The sequence below is a fragment of the Vulpes vulpes genome, chromosome 13 (genome assembly GCF_048418805.1).
Source record: "Vulpes vulpes isolate BD-2025 chromosome 13, VulVul3, whole genome shotgun sequence".
In the NCBI taxonomy this organism is placed as follows: Eukaryota; Metazoa; Chordata; class Mammalia; order Carnivora; family Canidae; genus Vulpes; species Vulpes vulpes.
Window position 1 is genome coordinate 11,510,877 of NC_132792.1, and position 19,716 is coordinate 11,530,592.

Consider the following 19,716-nt stretch of genomic DNA (forward strand, 5'->3'; position numbering starts at 1 on the left):
ATTTGTTGCACCCTTTCTTTGTTGCGGTCACTGTGCCAGAACCACCCTCAATTATTGTCCCATTTTGTAGATGAGAAAATTGAGGCTTGGATGTATTAAGCAACATGCCCAGTATGTCATAGCTAATAAGTGATAGAGATCAGATTCTACTTAGATTAGGCAACCACTCATCATTTTATCTCTTTCCCAGGGATACTCTAAGATTGAGCATAAAGTCCCCACTTTGGTCCAACAGTGGGGGTAAACACAACTGAAGTCATGAATAATCCAGAATAGTCACTTATTTAAAGAAATATTTCCCAGGGCTTCATTCAAACTAGATTAACAAAGTAATACCTAAAAAGGCTATTTAAACCTTTTGAGCTAAGAGCTAAATGGAAGGGGTTTATAATTAACTCATAAAATGCTTTATAACAAATACTTCCAAGATGCCTGGTGCATATCAAACCATATCTCTTTAATATTTAAAATTAAAATATTTTAATATTTTCCACGGATCCCTGTTATTTTGTTAATATTCTAAAAGAGAAGTTTGAAAACTCATAGAAAACTGCCCAGAAAGAGGACTGAAGGAATTAGTTCACTACCAGCCTCATCTTCCTATCCTCTCCTTGACCACACCAAAGGCTGAACATAGACAGTGTAATAGGCCATAGTCATTTCTTACCATGTTATCAAATTTTGGAAAAGTCATCAGCAGATAGAAAAAATATCTCCAGGACTACGTACATCAGACTCAGAGAAATGAGGAAACCAAAAGAATAAATAGGAGGAGAGACATGGAGAAGGATATTCTAGTCATTTATCCATACATTACTTTACTCATTTCCCAACAAATATATATTGAATGTTTCTTTTAGGTCAGGCACTGGGTTAGGAACTGGTAAACCAAGCAGACATAAGAAGGAAATGACAAAAAAAAAAAAAAAAAGGTATGGCTGACACTGCTCACCCATGAGCCATGCCTTTCACACGTACACCTTCTCTTTCATCTTATCTGAAATGATGTCCTGAGAGGACATGATGCTTAGAGCACAGACAGCCATACTGTGACCATGAGGATAGTTTTTCCAAAACTCTAAGAATGGAAGAACAGAAGGACATGCAGAGCATGGATCTTCAATGTGACACGAGAGGTGACATGTATCAGAATCCAGCCAACATGTGATCAGTCCAGATAGGCTCAACTCGTAGAATTTGTGGATTGTCATGTTTTATTAATAATTACAATAAAGAAAGACAGAAATGTACAGCATCCATTTAGCCCAGCTCTATTTTGTACCAGGCAATGGGCAAGGTGCTTTTCACAATAACTTTTTTCATCAGCACAAGAGAGGCAAGCTGACACTTGCAGGGATAAGAAGAGGCAGCCAGTTCCTATCTACCCAAATCAGCTATAATTTGTAAATCCCTAGATCCCATTCCTTCTTCTCCTTTCAAAAGCACCTCAATTTTGCTATGGGTGGTTCTCAATGAACCATCAGCTGTGATATCTTGGCCTTCTTTCACATACCTGACACATAGTAAGGCCTAAAAAAACCTGCTAATATTTTCTCAAAAGCATACTTGTCTTGTTCTCTTGATACCGTTTTATATATATAATATATATATTATTATATATATTATATATTTAAATCTGCTCTCCTCCCAAGACTTGACCAAACTTTAAAAGACTATCTCTTTAATATCTTTTGCAGGAAACCACTTATTCTAAAAAGATTTACCATATAAGTAAGATTCTTCTTAAGAGACAAGCAAAAGTTCCAGCCTTCCAAATTCCAATTTTTCTCACCACAGACTAGCTTCGTGTATGTAGAGAAGGTGCACTGATACCAGTTAAGAAAAAGTTGGAGGGAATGTATACAGGAGGGCTCTCACCACTCGCACTTGTTAGAGAGGTATTATAAACAAATATGAATTCTGAGAATAAGATTTCCCTGAAAGTATCCTGTCACTGCCAGGAAAATATTGCTTATCTTTAACACTGAAAAGAAATGAAGGGATAAGACTGTCTAGAAAGTTCAGGAATAGTTGCAGTCTGTTGATGTGACCTAGCAAAACCCTGTAGATTCACACTATTCAAACCCCTCAAGGGTCAGCAAACTACAACCTCAGGGCTGAATATGGCACGTCACCTGTTTCTGTAAATAGGGTTTTATTGGAACACAGCCACACCTATTTGTTTACATATTATCTATGGTTGTTTTCACACTACAATGGCAGAGTTGAGTCTGTGGCAGGGATCATTTCTTCGACAAAGCCGAAAATATTTACTATCTGTCCCTTTATAGGAAAAGATTGCTGGGAGCTGGGCTAGCATAATAATATTAGCAATTATTATCAGTTATTGAACATCTACATGTATCACCACTTTTAGTTCTCAGGACCTCTGCAGTAGGTACCTAGTCCCATTTATCCAAAAAGGGAGGAAAATGAATCTTGGAAATTTTTAGTAATTTGCCAAAAGCAAGAGAGACAGAGCAAGGATTCAAACCCAGACATGCACTTTCATTTGTGAATACTTGTTGATCAGCTACTATGTGCGGGCCATGCACTAAGTGCAGGTGACACAGTGGGAAACGACACTGTAATCTTTGTCTCGTGGGATTTGCAGTGGATGGAAAGAGGTTGTTGTTAAAAAGATAAACACACAAATGCATATATTATGTATGATGCCTAGGTATGCTAGAAAAAGCTATGAGACAAAAGGATAGGGCACTACATGAAGAAAAAACTAATAGTCAAGTTTAGGTGGGAAGGGAGGGTCCCTTAGGTTGGCTTTCCAGGACAGCAAACCCTACAGTAAATCTCACTTGCTAATGCTTTATTGGGAGGAGCAATCTAGAACAGCAAGAGGAAAGGACAAGCGGAAGTGAAAGCACATACAAGGTGGTGTTTTACCAAGCTGGCATGAGCCTTGCAAGAAAATAGAGCTGATGGCTCAGATGGATGAGCCATCTGGGACAACTGTGACTTGGAGAGCCCATCCAAGAGATGAAACAGAGAGAGATTTATCTTCTGGCTCTTTCTCATCTCCTGTTTTCCCTGAGGAGAGCTGAGACAGCCTGAGGTGTTAGGAGGTCAAGGGATGTGCAGGAGATTGGGTCCTCCATCAAACAAGTCATCACAGCACAGAAGGTCAGATAAGGCCAACAAAATCTAGAAGACCCAAAAGAGAGTCGTTCAGGGTTCCTCTTTGAGGAAGTGATGTTTCTACTGAAACGTGAGAAATGAAATGAATGAATGAGAGGAAACAATTCAGGCTGAGGAGAAAGGAAGTACAAAGGCCCTGAGGCAGGAGAGCAATTGGAATAATTTGAGAAACTGAAGTGGTCTTAGGACTCAGGAATTAAATTCCACAGGTCCATAATTCTGCTCCGCCATTTACTTCTGTATAACCTATGAAAGTTTCTGAATGTCTCTGAGGTACTATTTATTCATCTATAAAAGGGAGATGATCATTTTCCCCATCTCACAGAGTAGTTGGAGGATTAAACAATATCACACTTGTAAGCACCTAACAAGTGTTTGGCTCATAAAAGGGAAACAATATGTTGTTATTATCTTTATTATTATTATTATTATTATTATTATTGCTATTATTACTTACTTTGACCTACTGAATTAATATAGCTGGAGAAGGGCCCTTGAACTGCATGGTTAAAAAAAAAAAAAATCCCTGTGACAGTTTGCATTACAGATAAGTCTTTGTAAAAGGATTATGCTTCCGCACCCTTACCACACGTCCCTACAGGGCCAGTAAATTTTCCTACTCTATTGTCAGATTTGACTCACTGAATGGCTTTGGCCAGTGGACTGTGGACCACATCCCTGCACAAAGTCTAAGGTGACCACACACCTGAAGTTGGTCTCTTGCACTACTGCTTCCTGTCAGAACAGGACTCTGCACATAGGGCCTGCTTCTTATCCAATCACAGACCAAGAAGACCTATGAAACTGATCCTTAATCAACCCACAGACTGAAGCACAACTAATTATTGCTGAGCTGTAGGCATCCTCTGACATAAATGGAAAATAGATTTTCATTATTATGAGCCACTGAGATCTGGGGGAAGGGGTTCTTTGTTATACAGCAAAACTGATAGATACACTCACTACTGATTCTTTTACACTTAAAATTATGGAAATATAAAACACTGAGGCTCACCACTAAGCTCTTAAGGGAACTTTTTTGTTTGTTTTTAAGATTTTATTTATTCATGAGATACACAGAAACAGAGGCAGAGACATAGACAGAGGGAGAAGCAGGCTCCCTGGAGGAGCTCAATGTGGGACTCGATCCCAGACCCTGGGATCCCATCCTGAGTCAAAGGCAGACGCTCAACCACTGAGCCACCCAGACGCCTCTTAAGGGAACTTCGTTTTTTCGGGAACAGGTATCTGATAGAGACTCTGGGAGACACAATCGTGTGTAGAGGAGGAGTGTGGGAGATGTCAGTATCAGAGAATTGGCTCTCCTAGCTGATGTTAAAAAATACCTGAAGCTAACATGAAGGCATTTGCTCAAATGTTTCCATCTTCTGTGTAAGAGGGACAACCCCTTCCTGGCCCTAACCGACACCCCACCTTCTACATGTCCCATCTGGGTGATTTATGTTCTCTTCCAGCCATCTCGAGATGTGCACTTTCATTTCTGCTGAGAGCAGAGGTGTGGGGGTGAGGAGTGTTGACAAGATCACAATTCCCAGGATATTTTTCTCTAGACCTCACCTGGTGCTTACACCACAGGTCATCCCAAAACAACTCCAAGCCTTTGAAAATCCTTGTAGACCACCTTTGCCCTATGCTCTTCTCTAAGAACTATGTTAACAATAACATTCACATTTGTACAATTTCAAAAATATATATATTAGAAACAAGACCTTTTTCTACTCTTCCCAATATCTGCTGCCCCCTCACATAGTGGTTAAGAGGAAAATTCTGTCATCAGGATGCTTGCATTTAAATCCTGCTTGCCAGCTTTGTGACCCTGGACAAGTTACCCAATCTCTCTGTGCTTGCATTTTCTCATTTGCTTTTCATTATTTAATGAATGAACTCAAGTATCTTGGTCACATGGGCAGAGGCAGGGTGAGATTACAAATTCCAACCTCTTTTTCTAAATGCTAGAGATGATCTGGGTCCCAGCCCTCTGCCACACTTCTCAGGATCCGCTACTGTTTGTGCCCTCACTCCATTGTTCTGGCGTAGGCTGTGGGTGTTCTTATTGGCAGAAAAATGAGCTACAGCTGAAGACTAGAATGGAAGTCTGTAAAGAAATGTCCAGGGGACAAGAGAAGGGAAGGGAAGGGGAAAGAAAAGGAGTAGAGGGCATGAGTGCCATTCTGAATGAAGTCAAGGTTGCACCAAGCAGATGGAGCACCCTGGACAGGGGATTCACTCAGGATGTTTCAAAGAGAAATTATTTATTTCGTCATCCATTATGTACGGAAAAATGGAGAAGGTAGCAACCTCAGCCTTCCCTATGTCCTCTCAAAAAAATTCTGCTCTGGCCCAGACTTGCATATCTTCCTGCCATTAGCCACCATCCCCAGAAAGTAACTTAATGGGGAATTATTTCCACATTCCCAACTCTGGTGCACATTTACTGAGCACCTCCTACCTGAGCCAGACAATCTGCTAAGGATTTTACATACTTTAACTCCCTTAAAACTTCCCTCAAATCCTGTGAGGCCAGAATTGCAGTGATTCTCATTTTGTAGAGGAGGATCCATCTCTGAGAGGTTAAATCAACTGCATAGGGTCACTGGCAAAGCCAGGAATCAAGCTCAAGCTCAGCTGTGCTGCACTCTATGCTTGGTACCACCCTGGAGCATTTACAGACCAGTAGCTGGTGATGATGATAACCAAAATGAGGAGACAGTCATGGGTTTCCATAACACAACATCTCCCTGTCTCCTCTTTGTCCTTTCTGAATCCCTCCTCTCATATTTTCTCCCCCCTGGGATCACCAACCTGCTGTCTTTTTTATGGTTCCCTCACTCCAGGTTATCTTTGTCAAGAGAAGGTTGTGGTTCTTACTGAGACGAGTTTCTCAGGATTCAGAGGGAATCTCTGAAACATCTATGACTCACCATGCTCTGGGGGAGATGCAGCTGTAGCATACTCCGGAAGAAGTCAGGGACTTGGCTCTGAGTCCAACATCTGTCACTAGTTACATGTCCTTGGCCAAGTCACTTAACTTCAGTGACACTTTGTGGATAAATGATACATGTCTTACAAACACAGTGTATTCTTGGAAAGTGGCTGTGATGTACCCCTTCCTACCTCTTCCCATTGGATCCTCTCTCTAGAGAGATCCTGCTTCTGCTCTCTTCCCTCCGGTATGGTCCACAAGCCAAAGCAACAGCATGTCCTGGAAAGCTATCTTTCCAAGACCAGGCTCACCTGGTGGCCATGGGGCTCTGTAGGTCCTTTCTCCCTTAGGCCACAGCCGTATGGCATAGTCCAGCAGTTCTCAGACGTGAGTATCCATACATGGAAGGCTGCTACCACCCAGCAGGCTGGGCCCCACCTCCAGAGTTCTGATTCAGTATCCCTAACACATTGCTGGTTGGTGTCAATGCTGGTCTTAGGACCACTTCGAGAACCACTGGCATCGTCTTAATAATTGACAAGTATTTGTAGGATTAAGTGCTCGGACTACCTCTACTCAATCCCCAGCTCTTCCGCTTTCTGGCTGTGCAATCTTGGACAAGTCCATCTCTGCGAGCCTCAGTCTCCTCATTTGTACATGGATATGACAATGATGTGTACCTCATAAGGTTATTGCAAAGAAAGGTGAGGTCCTGCTGAGAGCCTTCAGCATCTGCCCAACATGTAACAAATGCTCTGTTTGTGAGCTCTTAAAATTCAAGGGGTTCTAAAGCCCCTGCGGCCTTTTAACCTGTATCTTCTCACTCTACTATACCCCTCAACCCCCAGAAACAACATCACTACTGAATGTGTCTCTTTTCTGGGAGCTGTCCAGAAATGAAGGTGAGCTTCAGAGCAAACCAGCAATTAGGTAATGACAATGAGCCAAATGTATCAAATCCCTAGACTGGTGGCTGGGAAAAGGTCAGGCTTCTCGGATTCTCACTATAGGAGGACACGGCATCAAAAGCTCAGAATTTGGATCCAGGCCCTGCCAGGTTTTCCCTGGATAAGCTTAGACAAGTTCAATGCAATCTCTGAGACTCAGTTTCCTCATCCGTGCAGTAGGGACAATAATGCTTACCTCAAACTAAGTGAGCACCAGTTTGTTTTGTAAGCTGTGATTCTCCTCGTTGTGAGAAACCTAGCAGCTACCTAAATATTTGTGTCCCTTACTGCTTCTGGCAATTCAGGTGCCACCGTTGATAACCTGAGCCCAACCAGCACTCCCTGCCCCCTGCCTGTACCACCATCTGGACTCTTACAGAGTGGGCCCTCATTTCTGAGAAATGCCACAACACTCCACTCAATCCCTGGCCTTAACCTACCATGTTTCGAGGGAACACCACTGGCCTGTGTACCTAACTATAGGTCATCGCAAAAAAGTAATGTTCAACAAAGGCTAGAAACAGTCATGGTCAGCTACAGCCATAAAACCCACAAGAGACAAGATTCATGATAAAGTGTTCATTTTCCTTCCTCTTCTCTTTCCTCCAAGAAGTCCATTTCACCAGTCACTGGACATGCTTTGAGAGACCTCAGAAAATCCCACAGGAAAGCACCAAAGATTGTTTCTATCATTTTGTTCCATTTCTCCTGTTTGCTTAGTAATCCTGGTAAACAACTTTGTGCAAACAGAAACTGTTTTCATTCTACTGTCCGGGGTACTGTTCTTGTCCGGGGTACTGTTGCCTCAATCTTAAGATTTGAGGGTAGGTGGAGAAAGCACTTTGGGTTTAAACTTCCTGATAAGTGGGCATGTAACAAAAATGAAAGAACACCCACTGGCCATTTATTTATTCATACAACCCCCTTGAGGGGGTTGGATATGAGTGGCTTTCTGAGTTTCCACACGGATGTTCTCTTTTTCATTACCATGATTAATACCACCATCATCCTTGTCATCATCGCCATCAGAGGCTTGGGCCACAAACACAAGTTGTATTTGTAGAGTGTGAATTAGTCTGGGGGATCAGAGACCTGAGCCCAAGTTCACCTGGTCAGTCATAGACCAAACCCTGGAAAAAAAGAGAACCTGGTAGTGTTTCAGTCTGGAAGGGGACATCAATAGAGCTTGCTGACCCGGTCTGAACCAGGTACCCTGAACCTGGTACACCTTACAAAGACCCAGAACTTTGCCATTTTAGAGTTTCTGCACTGCCCCACTGACCCTCACTGAATTACCACAGCCAGTGCCATTCAGTGACTCTGCGTGGGGCACCATGTCCACACCATTAGCTGAGAGGATAATAAATCCTTCAGTCACAAGGCCCCTGGTGGCTCAGTGGTTGAGCATCTGCCTTCGGCTCAGGTCGTAATCCCAGTGTCCTGGGATTGAGTCCCACAGCAGACTCTTCATAGGGAGCCCACTTCTCCCTCTGCCTGTGTCTCTGCATCTCTGTGTCTCTCATGAATAAATAAATAAAATCTTAAAAAAAAATCCTTCAGCCACAGTTTCATAGCCTTCTCTCTACAGGCTCTCTCACTTCCCAAGCCTTCTCAAACAATAATCCCTGATCTTTACATTCTGTGCGCTACGCCGTCCAGACTTTTCTTTTCTGTTCCCATGCATGGCACAGATTGGCATCCTCTACAGCCTTAGTTCCAATTAATTCTTTGTTTTGTTTGATTTCTAGCCAACAGCCAGCAACTCCCTGGGTTTTACTCCTGGCTGCTCAAATAAATAAACCAAATGTTAATTCGTTGCTCTTTGATTATGATTAAATGCAGAGATGGTGTAACCGGAAATACTAATGTTTTTCTAGGTGTCCCCAGTAGCACAGTGGTGGCACTGGGTTTTGGTTTGGTTTGATTTTGTAGGGGAAGAGACATCCCTTCTTTGACATCCATTATCTCATTGGAATCTCCCAGTGGCCTGGCAAAGTTGACACGACAGGAATTATTATCTGCATTTTGCAGATGAGGAAACCAGGCTCAGAAAGATGAAATAAGTCGCCCAAAGCCACACAGCTCAGAAGCAGCTCACTCTAGCTAAACCTCACCCTGAACCCCAGTTCAGCAAAGCTGCTGTGAGTAGCTCTGTCCCTCATCACGTGAGGTAATAATAATGCTTTATATGATATATTTTCACAGACATTTTCTGAGTTATCCAGAGTGTATTCTATGGAATAGCAGTTATATAAGAGAAAAAAATTCTGTGGTCAAGTATATCTGCAATATGTTATGTACTGTATTCTATGGTTGGAGATTTATTATACTGATTAGAACATGAAAATCTCTGAAAAGTTCTGCTGTACAAGGCTTAGACAAATTTATGACCCAGAATTGTCTGAATGTAATTTTTATTTTTTAATTCATGAGAGACACAGAGAGAGGAGCAGAAACAGAGGCAGAGGGAGAAGCAGGCTCCCTGCAGTGAGCCTGATGCAAGACTCAACCCCAGGACCCTGGGATCACGCCCTGAGCCATTCAGTGGCAGACATTCAACCACTGAGCCACCCAGATGTCCCTGTCAGAACATATTTGACCCTGTAGAGGTAAAAGTGGAAGCAAGGAGATCACGTCCCAGCAATATACACAAGAGACTGAGGGTGTTTGGACAAAGAGGGATGGCACTAAGATGGTGAGACATGGATAGATTCTGAACATATTTCAGATGCAGAGCCAACCAGATTTGCTGGTGGAGAGGATGTAAGGTGTAAGCAAATAAGAGGGGGCCAGGATGGTTCTGAGGTATTAGGCCTAAACTACTAGATGAGTAGAATGGCAAATTTCTTAGAGAAGCTGTCCCCGAACTACGAGCTCCTCGTTATCATTGCAGCTTCCTACAGCATCTGATCCCCAGCCTTCAGAGATTGCAGCTTTCATTATATCTGTTGATGAGATCACTGGCAATGGCTGAGCTTATAATTTTTTCCTTTCTGTGACATCTCCAGTGTCCAGCACATTGTAGTCAATAAATCTTTGCTAAATAAATGAACAGAGACTAGCATGCAGTCGTTGCCTAACAAATTGCAGCTGCCATATTATTAGCCAACTAGTACTCAGGCATTATTAATATAACTAGTCGATTCATACGCAGAGGGGTGGTTGGAGGGAGGTGGGAGAGGCATGACTGGTTGGAGGACCCAGGTCTAATCTGAGCCCTGTCCTTCTATCTCCGGACTGGAGTAAACCTATTCTCCTCTGAGTCAGGTTCTTCTGATCCCATTTAACAAGGGGTAGGATAATAGGATTTCCGTCAACCTGCACCTTGCTGCCCATGAATTTAAGTGGAAGCCATGTGGAATTTGAGACACAGAACAGCCAACACAGACCAAGTCTGATCAATGCCCCATGATCCGACCCAACTTAAGTCCCAGAGGTACACAGAAAAGAGGAATACAGTGGTAGCTAGAGTCACCAAGAAGGCTTACTGGAGGTTCTTCTTTCTCCTTCCAAGAGTCTGAAGCAACAGATGAATATAGCAACATTTGGTGGAGAAAAACAACAACAACAATAATAAATATTCTTCTGGTTTTTTCTTACTCCCAGTCCTACTGGCAAGACTATAAGAAGAGCTTGCCCCTTTCCTGCACCCAAAGAGGGACCAGGAGCAAAAGCCACTTGTTCTACTAGACATCACTATCAACCTTGCTCTGTGCATCTGAAGTAGCCTTTCTTTTCTCTTCCAAGTAGGAATACACAAAAATACATTTCCCACCTGGACATTTTTGGAGCCATTCTCCCTAAAGTCTCGTCTTGGATCTCTGGATCTGGGTAGGTTGCCTGACCAGGGCCTTACCACAAGGCATGGAATGGGTCCCCAAAGTTTCACCAGCTATGTCTATGATAGCTCTCTCAGGGAGGGCTCCTGAGCAAATGATTTTCAGTTTCAGTTCATTTGTTTTTGTTTTCCATCTGGTTGCACAGGGCAAACATCTACTCTGAGAGTTTCTCCCCTGGGGACCATCCGCCCTATCATTGCTTGTCTTGGTGCAGATGTGTAAGGGTCCCCTAGTGCTGAAGCTCTGCTGGCCTCTTTCATTCCCCAGAAGAGGTCACTACTTGATTTAAAAAAATGGTAACCCCCCAACCCCCCACTGCCAATCGATGCACAGTTATCAGCCATTAATAATCAAAGCCACCCAGTCCCTCCTAATATTCTTGCCATTGATTTTATTATCACTGCCATCATGAAAAATATTCATAACACCATGTGGTGATTATTACCACATCAGTCTTGCTTTACAAAGATCCCAACTTGACAATCATTTTATTTCTGCCACGCAATGCCCCTCCAGCTGCTACTGAGTCCAGTTTATAGGGAAGAAGACCAAAAGACAAAGAGGTGAACTGGCTTACATCATGATGATCAACAGCAAAGGCAAAATGAGAACCCATGTCTCCTGAAAACAAGTTTGGGTGTTGAAAGAAAAGGTACAGAGTTTCTTTGGCGGAGCCACCCTTCTTAGTAGGACTAAAAGATTGAAAAATAGTAACAATTCAAGGTGAGAGGTGCCACTCTGTGAATACAGAAGGGGAATGATTTGAAAACCAGTGGCTGAGCTAGACAGCAGCTCAACATTCTCTCTGTTTCCAGGTCTCAGTAAGTAAACAATAGAAGCCAAGCTACCAAGATGAGGGCAGCAGAAGGGCCCACGCAGCCATCACGGGGATGGGATCAAAGCACCATGGAGTGTTGGTCACTAAATGAAGCACCCGAGGTACACAAAATGTCATTCTCAGTTCTTGGTTTCGAGGTACATATGGAGAAAAACTGGGGGTGGGGAGGGTCAGGTAGTGATTTACTGGAAGCTGAAGAGGCTGACAACAACTTAGAGAACAAGAACCATAGTGGCCTGGATGAATAAGGAGGAGGAAGCTCAACAGTGATCTTGTAGGAAGAAGGAGAAATGCAGCTGAATGCCACTATCAAAGCTGCCTTAGCTGCGAATGAATTCTAAGTGACCCTTTAGCTTTGGATATACACTCAGACTTCAAAAATCCCAGAAGCAAAAGTCATACAGCCAGGATCCCAAATCTGAGAGGCAAGATTGCAGAGGCATCCAATGGACCAAGGCCTGGACATATGCTCAGCCCTGGCAGCCTAGGGATGGGGGTGAGCTTAACTCTCTGACTCTGTGGCAGGTAGATGCTACTACTCTCCAACAAGACTATAATAAAAGAGAGTCTGTACCAGCAATGGAGGAGGTTGGATATGGCCAGCTCCCAAAATGAAAGTCTGTGAGAGCTCACCACACACAGGATTGGGATGCAGCCTTATAAATCCAGTGGTTCTTGCAAAGATGTGGACCAGTCTAGCATCGATGGTAAAGATCAGTCACATCTATAATTTAATAAGCACGTTGTGTGGATTGAACAAGGTAATTAGTGCTACAGGCATATATTGTCACATTTAATTTTCACAACTGCCCCTGCAAGGGGTTTTATGTACTCTATTTGACAGATAAGGAACCTGAGGCTCAGAGAGGCAAGTAAACTGTTCCAGGGCTGCTCAGCTTGCAGTTAGAATTCTAACTCAGATCTAAATATCTAAGCAAAAAAAAAAAAAATGTTTTAAATAAATAAATAAATGTTAAAATATAAATAAATAAATAAATAAATAAATAAATAAATATCTAAGCAAAGCAGCAGCTCTTTCTACCACCTAATACTCTGATCTCCTGGCTAGACTCGGTAACCCTGTATTTCCATAGCAGAAGGACTTTGATGGAAGAAAGATGAAGAGTCCATAGCAGCCAGGTTGGAGAGGACATTGCTGATAAGGGTTTGAACGAAGCTGGCATCTGAAGGCATCCTCCAAAATGAGAGGAAAGCAATCAGCTACTTGGATAATTCCAACAGTGCATTATTTCCCGTTTTTAAGTTTTATTATATGGCTAAAATAGCAAATGGGAACGTGTTTGTTGAGCGGGACACTGTGACGTTAGGTCCTATGGAGCATGCAAGAACAGGTAAGCCAAGGTATTTCTTTGTTTTCATTCAAGCACCTTGAAATCTGATTCTCTTTCTGTATGCTTGAAAAGCTCTGCAGCAATTCGAATTATATGGCCTCAGACGTTAAGTGACAAGGGTCCCAAGGAAGGATAGTCAGAAGAATTTCACAGAAGAACTAACTTGTTAGCTCACCACTGAATGTTAGGTTTGGACAAATAAAACATAGAGACAGGACACTATATCTGGAAGGGAGAATGACATCCTCAAAGGCACAGAGACCATGAGATTAGCCCAATTTAGAGTGGAGAATTGACAATATAATGTAGTGAGTGAGAGAATTAAAAAGCAGGCTAAAACAGATCTATGCAGGGATTTTGAATTCTAGGTCAAGGGGCTTGATATTTATGTTAAAAGTATCGAGGGACACCTGGGTGGCTCAGTGGTTGACCATCTGCCTTCAGCTCAGGTTGTGATCCCGGGGTCCTAGGATAGAGTCCCACATAGGTCTCTCTCCTCAGGGAGCCTGCTTCTCCCTCTGCCTGTGTCTCTGCCTCTCTCTCGGGGTCTCTCATGAATAAATAAATAAAATCTTTAAAAAATAAATGAATAAAAGCATCAAATATGAGGGAGGTATTTGAGCTACCTAGGCACATGTCCAGCACCCACTATAGTTCTTGGAAATCATCTGATATTTGATACGTTTGCTAAGTGAGGGAATGAATGAATACTATGTATAGGATGGGCTGGCAAGGAAAGAAAACAAATCAAGGACACTGATTAGAAACCTATCCCACTGGCAGTCGGGATGATACAGATAGAAATAGAAAAGCCACATAAAGCTTGGAGACAATGAAAAAGACATCATAAAAGGAAAAGATTATTCTAATTCCAGCACTATTTTCTGATTGGTAGTTTGCACTGAGAACAGAGGGGAAACAATCTTCCACTTTGAATCCTCCAAATTCAAGACTCCGTAAATCTACCAGAGGAGTTAAAGATGCTTATGCATGTCTCTAGAAGTCCAGACATTGAGTCAGGAGAGAAAAAGGAGAGGAATTCTTTTTTTTTTTTTTTTTTTTTTTTAAGGAGAGGAATTCTTTTTTTCTTATTTATTTATTTATTTATTTATTTATTTATTTATTTATTTACGATAGTCACAGAGAGAGAGAGAGAGAGGCAGAGACACAGACAGAGGGAGAAGCAGGCTCCATGCACCGGGAGCCCGATGTGAGATTCGATCCCCGGTCTCCAGGATCGCGCCCCGGGCCAAAGGCAGGCGCCAAACCTCTGCGCCACCCAGGGATCCCAAGGAGAGGAATTCTTAAAACAGAAAGCAAACATATTAAAAACTAACACATGTTAAATTTTGGAGCCAAAGTTTAATCATTTTGCTTACTAGCTATTTGATATTCATCTTACCTGTGAATGAACAAACACAGAAAAGCAGGTGGTATTATGTTCATTTTGCTGATGAGAAAAGTGAGGCTCAGAGAAGGCCAGCATCTCACAGTGACTTGACTCCAGGTATTTCGAATGTAAATCTTCTTGTTTTTTTGTTTGTTTGTTTGTTTTTGTTGTTTTCTATGATCCCATATGGCAAAACAGAAAGAAAAATATAGAGAAAAGTGCAGACCTAAGAAGTCCCACTGGTAGATGTTCGGGAACTACGTGGTGGGGCTGCATGAACCTCTGCTAAATGTTTCTCTTTGCTGTAAGTATGAGCACTCATATGTTTACCTAAAAGGATTAGCAGTGAATAATAATCCGTTTTCTCTCATAACAGTATATATTTTCTTTTTAATGCAGAGAGGCCGCATACATGTAGTTGGCATTTTTTTTTTTAACAAGTCTGTCTTAGGTCGGCAAATGCCTGCCTTCCCCATTTTGCTCCCTACATCATCACTTACAAATTCCAGCAGATGCCAGGGAGCTCTCACCCAAGCCAATAAGCCCCAGAATTACATAAAGCTACACCCTTCTCACCAAACAAGATCTTACCACTGGGAACAAGTCGCTTGGTTTCAGCAATTTGGTTTCTTGACAAGAGCCAAAAAGTGCTGAGATCTCCCAGGAAGGATCAGAAACCTGGACGACGTCATAGAGGGCATATTCCTTATGCTCAGCATCCTTCTTCATGACACAGGACCCACCGAGGGGATGACAGAGATTTCATAAAAGCTTTACAAGGCACGGCGGAGTACAAAAACTCCGAGCCGCAGTCACCTTGGTAAAGATCAGCGGTTGCACTCACCTCTCTCATAAAGCTTCATCAGGAAAGTTGGCCAGATTCCTCTCTGGGAAGCCCCAACAAGTTTTGCTTCTTCATTGTGATTCATTCAGCCTCACTGAGTTCCGCTGACAAGGGAGGAATGAGGAGGAATGATCCAGAGTTAGCCTCCAACATAACTAGTGACTTCTTAGAGATTGTCACCTGAAAAATGTGTTTTGAGTTTTAAGCCACCACAGCTGGTGACACCTCACTAAAAGCTCACAAGGTGATAGCTCTTCACCTGGGCCACCTTCTGCCTTTTGTCTGGGCCCCCACCAACACCGCCACCTAAGCTTGCTCCCTAAGAGAAATGGCTTCTTTCTGAAGCCAGAATCCAGTGTTACTGGGATGTACAAAAACTCCTGTAGACAGGAGTGACCCCATATTATGGAGCAGCGCCCTGGCACACATGGAACAGGGGAAGGACATTCAGGGACATTGCTCCCCTCAGCCCTCTGGTAGCTAGAGCCCCCAGGGAAGTCGGCTTCCAGCAGATTCTTCTCTTTGCCCTCTCTCCTTGCTTATGTGTGCCTAAATTATCCTTTCTTACCCATACCAAGAAGTTAAAAAAAAAAAAAAAGTTAGCATTGTCATTGATTATTTTGGGAACAACTTGGTAAAGCCTTTTAAGGGATAACGAGGCAGGCAAAATTTATCAAATGCCTCAAAAAGCGCATGCCCTGTAAACCAGAAATGCCACTACTAGTGATTTAGTCTATGTTCACAATTAGGTGTAAAACTGTTAAAGTATAAGGATGTTCATCACGGTGTTGTTTATAATGATGAAACATTAGAAACAATTTATATTGATCTGGCAGGAAATTTGTGATATATTATTAAGTAGAGAAAAGAAGATCAGAACACTGTAGCTGGAGATAGTATTACATTTTTGTTCAAAAATAGAACATATTAATATGGTCATATATTCACAAGTGCATGCATTACAAACATCATAAAACCCATAGCATGCTGGTATGGGGATGGCTTGGTGTATAATTGCTACTACGGTGGTGGCTTAATGCCTTAAAATTAGGCATTTCTCAAGTTAGGCAAAGGTGAAGACCTGAGAAGGGAGAAGGTCTTTTCCAAAGTGGAAAATCCCTGCTGTGGTCAGTTCCTGGGGCGGGGGTGTTGGATTTTAGCAGTTAAGCATTAAAAACAGAGATTCCCTTCTCGGGTCTTTTGTTCCCTGGTAATCTCCTTGAAAGTCTATGAGATCTATAATCCTTCAGAGTGAACCAGTTAAGGGAAGCGATGTCAAGGTCAAAGCTGAATTTCTGGGTCATTTTCTTTGTGCAATCCCTTAAGAAGTTTTAAAATCTTTTCTACATTTTGATCTGTTCGAGGGAGCCAGTAATGATGATAGCAGTAACCACCTTTAGGGGCCAGGCCCTTTGTATCCATTATCTCCAATCCACCCCACAGCTGCGCGAGATGGCAAAGAGCATATTCCTGTTGCAGGAAGAAAGAGCTAACAATCCTGAGCATTTATGCTGAGCCAGACACTCTCTTCAGGCCTCTGCTTTGACTCTCATTAAGTCCTCAGGACAACCTCAAGAAATACCGTTTCACTCGCACTTTACTGTTAAGGGAGCTGAAGAGGATCTACATAGAGATGAGTAGCCCCCCCAAGGTCACACAGCTTCTTCATGGGGGCGGGGGACTCAGGGGGGTTGACCCTAGAGGTCCTAATTCCTAAGATCTACTCCCAAAATGACAGAAACACGGGAAGGGGGCTTTATCCACATTAAGGCCAAAGTGTTAAATTGGGAAGCAAATAACACCGGAGGCCAGCGTGACAGTGGCAGAAGGATTAAAAAGCAAGGCGCCCTCCCCAGAGGGAAAGTCCAATCTCCCAGGGACAGGCAGACGCTGACACGACTGGCCCTGTCCTTTGACACCTGCCACCCCCAGGTTCTATGTCTGATGCTAACTGGGGGGACTTGTTCTACATTTTATTGAGAGAGGCTGCATTCTCTAGTAATATCAAGAAGAAACCTGGACCTCCCAGTGAGATGTGTCTGCTTGGTCGTCTGATACACCTTGCAGACCCAGGCGTGGATTGTGGTTCTAGGTGACAAGGCTAAGGTCCTCCCAGCCTGGGGGTAAGCATATTAACAGTCTCAGTTGCATGGCAGACATGCAAACAGGGATTCACAGAATCAGAGAGGAGAGCTCTTGGCTGTGCTGGCGAGAGCAGGGCTATGCCAGGCACAGCCCAAGGACACCTACAGCTTTGTCAAAGGCTGACAGGGCAGGCATCCCTCCCAGCATGCTCTCAGGCTCTCCCAGGGGGCTCCATGTAGCAGGAAGCACTTGGCCTTACCGTTGGAATGAGCAAAGACCCTTGAAGCACTAATCTCTAAGGAGATACTCTGAGACCTAAGACAGACATTCCCTGCAGCCACCACCAGCTCTCTCTCCCTCTCTCTCTCTCTCTCTCCCCACCTATCAGAACAGTGACAATAGCCAAGGTGGCTGAAGGCCATCAGATGAACCTGCCTGAGGCTGCCTTCAGACCCAGGATAATAAAGGTCCCCCCCCCCCTTTATGCTTCGCCTCTTCTGAAGTTCTATCAGCTGGATGTATACACCCAAGCGTACACACACAGGTCCCACGCACATACGCTCATGCACGTGCCCGGATTCTCCTGAAGCAAATATTATGTTTAAATATTTGAGGGCAGTGACCTGCGGGTCTACTGAACTGGAATTACTGCTGCGGTACTATCCCTTTCAAGCCAAGCTCAGATGCAAGTCAATACCTCCGGCCCAGATGCTGTGTCACTGAGCAAGAATTTCATGTGGATTATGTCAAAGTGAGCCCAGAGCACAACGGATAGGATCGTGCTTGCTAAGAGCATTTAGCCACTCTGATGTCTGCCTTTCCACTTGTTTTAGGGGGGAGGGGGGCGGCTAATGGCAGAAACAGAGGCAGAGCCATTCAGCTTAATTGGGCGATCATTAGGACTTCCTCCAATAAACAAAGGAAGTGGGGAGCTGCAGCTGACCTCCCTGAGGCTGTCTAGGGGTCTCATGCCCAGGAGCTACCTTACACGGGATCAATTTATCTGCAGTTGCCTAACTTCCCAGCCTGATCTAATTAGTAAACACCTTCAAAGGGATCAAGCTGACTTTTGAGACAAAGTCTACCACAACGCAGCAAAGGTGGGCAAATAAATATTTAAAGGGCACATCTGTGTAGGTGGAGCGGGGAGGGGCGGTCAGATTAGACACACATATGAGTTAACTCTGGGAACTCTGTTGTGTAATGGTCCTGCCCTTGCCCCTTTGCTGGTCAAACTGGCCCCACCTCCAGTGCCTCTGTGGGATCTGGCTCCCGAGACACTCGGCTACCCAGTCTCCCGAAAGCACCACCCTGAGACCTGAGCACAGCTCTGTCACACTACCACAATTGTTTTGGATATTAGTATAGAACAAGACCTATTTAAGGGCCCAGAACAGAACAGTGCTATTCAGGAACTGGCTGCCAGCAGCTAGCATGCAAATGACTGCTAGGTTGTTGGCTGTTTTTATTTTTTTGCCAAGATTGAAAGGAAAGTCTGACTCTCCATCAATGACAGTCTGGCAACCCCGGTGGTTATCAACTGTCCCTCCGCAGAAGACCCACGCTGTCTATAGCATTCCCTGATTCTTCGTGCTTTTGCTGTGGTTTGCAGCCAATTATCACGTAGCTCCCCCACCACACGGTGCAAGAACAGCAGCTCCCCAGACCTCCCTCCCGGGCCACACGGCAGCTTCAAAAGAATCAAAGCTCATGGTGCACAAATGAACCGCGATCACTCTACCTCCACTATTAACACTCTGGAAGAACCTGCGACAGAAACACTTTCATAACCGGATTTAAACCCAGGAGCCATACTCGGAATTGAAGTTTGGTTCTCTGGAGTGGATCAGATGGGTAGGCCAATGAGCTTCCTTAGTATGCTTGATTGCACTCATCTGAGAAGAATGGGGTTGGTGACGGGGAAAAGATCATTCTCAGAACACCGGTCGCACACCAGGCATGATGTTTCGTGGTGCCAACTCGTTATCTCACTTAATCTTCCCAGCCAACCTGCAAACAAGGTATTATTATCCTCATTCCACAGAGAGGAGCTGAGGCTGAAGCACTTGAACTGAGCTACATGCACCCTCATCTGTTCTGTTTTGTGTTTGTCGTTTATTGGTTTGGTTTGGTTTTTCTGCTGTAGCAGGTATACATTGATCATTGTGCAAAAACTATAAAATACTTGAAGGCAAGATCCTTGTCTGTTTTCTTCCCACTGTATTCACAGTGCAGAGCTGAGTGTTGGACCCATATTCATTCGTTCATGCATGCATGCATGCATACATTCCCTCATATATATTTATCAGATATTAGGGATACAA